We start from the raw sequence: 2,532 nt of genomic DNA, 5'->3' as shown, positions 1-2,532 counted from the left end.
ATAACTGATCGCTTTGGAGTTTTTTGGTTTCTTTTTCCTTCCATTAGCAAGGGAAGAGATCTTCCATGTAGCAACTGGCCAGAAACAAGTAAAACGTCCGTATGTGATACCGGTTTTCCCAAGAGCCCCAGCCAGCTGATATTTCACCAGGCAGCATCGCCGGGACGGGGGGAGAGTGGAGTTACTTTACTTTTTGGCGGTCGGAGCCTTATCGGCACGGCTTCTCCACAGCTCTCCCACTCCCCCGATGAACCACGCTGGCACCGCCGCCCTCCTCGGCTCGCCGCCCGCCCCTAAACCCGCACTTGGTGGGGCGCAGGCCAGCAGCCCGCAGGCCTCGCACCTCGCCGCCCCCGGCCCCGGGGGGCCTGGCCCAGCGCGCCCCCAGCGCCGCCCGTCCCCGCCGCCCGCGCTCTCCTCTCAGGGGCGGGCCCACGCCCGCCCCGCGTACCTCCCCCGCGCCCCCCCCCTTTTCCGCTCCGGCCCTGTCGCCCGCCAGAGGCAGAGCGGCGGGGGCGGGCTGCGACCCGGCCCGGCGAGTGCGAGGGGTGCGGGCCGCAGGCCGGGCCAAGGCTCCCCGCCGGGCCCTGCGCGCCCGACTCCCGCTGCCGCCGAGAGACGCCGCCCGCTCGTGTCGCCCTGTGCTCTGTGCGCCCTCCTGCGCTGGAAATAAAGGCGGGGGGGGGGCGGGAGCGATGAGGCGAGGGAGGGGGTGCCCCGCGCCGGCCCGAGGGTCGCGGGCGGGCGGGAGCGTGGCCTTGTATGTAGGGGCGGTTGGGAGCGCTTCGTGCTATGTGCACCAGGATGGCCGAGTGGTTAAGGCGTTGGACTTAAGATCCAATGGACGTATGTCCGCGTGGGTTCGAACCCCACTCCTGGTAGGTAGCGTTTTTTTTTCCACAGCCCCCTTAGATGCCGGGGCGGGCGCGGTGCCCAGGCAGAGGCGCGGCCGCAGGGAGCGGGGAGTGGCGCTGGGGTCGGCGGCCGGCAGCCGCGCGGGTCTCCGGGCGCTTGGCGCCGTGGCGGCGGCGGCCGGCGAGGGCGGTGTGAGCTAGCTCAGGCTGAAGCGGGCCTGTCCGCCCTGCCTGGCCAGCGCTGCGGGGCTGCTGGGCGCTGCTTTCGACACCGTATTTTTAACTTTAAGTTGGTTTCACAAGTTAAATGTTGAAGAGCTTTTATATATATATATATTTTTTCTTTGCGTGTCCTTCGCAGGCCGCTCGGGCCTGGGCCTCGGTGGCCACGGCGGGTGTCACAGCCACGGCAGCGTGTGTTGCCACCGGGGCCCGGCGGGGCCGAGGGCGGGGGGTGACGCGGCGCGGGGCCCTCCCGGCCCAGCTGGGGCTGAGGGTCCCCGGGCGCTTGGCCGGAGCCGCGGGAAGCGCAGCCCGGTGGAGGCCCGCGCCCGGTAGCGGTCGGTGCCGCCGCTCCCCGCAGCGAGACGAGAAGCTGCCCTTCGCTTTTCGTGTGTGTGGTTCACGCCGGTTCTCCACAGAAGTGGCGCCTGACAGGGGAGCGGCCCCGGGTGTAGCGATACGTGAGCGTCCCATCGCACAGGGCCCTGGTGCAGAGTGGTGTGAGGCGTTAGGAGCATCGCCCCGGGGCCCTATGGCTAGCCTCCCTGGTTAGCCCTCCGTCTTCCTCGACCCCAGGGGGTGACTTCGTTGCTCTAAAGCGTAATTTGGGTATTTTTGTGTCAATGTCTTTTTTTGTTTGTTTGTTTGTTTGTTTTTCAGTTCCAAGCACTTTGAAGGCTGTATGACAACCTGCCACAGTGCTCTTACCACGTGAAAGTGAGGGTCAGGACCGCGGGCGCTAGCGTATGGGACGAGGGTGTAAAGCAGGTCTGCGGGCATCAAGCCTGCTGAGGTGTCCTTGGCCGACCCCGGAGGGCGGAGGGAGGGCAAACCCCGCTTCTGGGGGAATGTGCTGGCTGTAGCCTAAACTGTGCCAGGGGTTCAGCTAAAAGTTGAGCGGAATGAGTGCGCAGGATTTTCAGACAAACCTCCTGGCTTTGTTTTATTTAGCAGGACAGATGTAGCAGTTGTACATGTTGCAATGTTTAATTTGCTACAGCATGGTTTTGTTTGTTTGGTTGGTTTTTGACAGGTTAGTATCATTGTCTTCCAGTATATTGAAAGTGCAGGAAGTACAAATCAAGCTCAGACTGACACATTTTAAAATACTTGTGTTTGCCAGAGCATCCTGGTCGAATTCTAATACAGGTAAATATAGTCATTCTTAGCCACCCTGTTCCTAATAATTTGAGCTGAAAAGTGATTCTAAACTTTCAGTCCAAATATATCATGTGATGATACACACTGAATAACGGATAAACTCTCAAGAGAGGGATAACAACTCATGGGCCTTCAATACAACATGAAATAGAAGGTGAGATGTTTCAGACACAAAATTTTATTACATGCTACATAAGATGTTTTGGCATCACAAATGTGGACATGGTATAAACACAGAAATATAATAGTCAAGAGGGAGTTATGGAGAGAAGTGTGGTCTGGTGGTGAATTTCTA

The 2,532-nt window shown here is 60.1% G+C and overlaps 1 non-coding gene across 1 annotated transcript; it reads left to right on the top strand.

Annotated features, from left to right (window-relative positions):
* Window positions 1-798: 798 nt before the first annotated feature.
* Window positions 799-881, top strand: TRNAL-UAA (transfer RNA leucine (anticodon UAA)). The gene has a single exon. It is a non-coding gene; the product is annotated as a tRNA-Leu (tRNA).
* Window positions 882-2,532: the final 1,651 nt, after the last annotated feature.

Source organism: Nyctibius grandis, chromosome 1 (genome assembly GCF_013368605.1).
Source record: "Nyctibius grandis isolate bNycGra1 chromosome 1, bNycGra1.pri, whole genome shotgun sequence".
Taxonomy (NCBI): Eukaryota; Metazoa; Chordata; class Aves; order Nyctibiiformes; family Nyctibiidae; genus Nyctibius; species Nyctibius grandis.
This window is presented reverse-complemented; position numbering and strand designations above follow the sequence as displayed.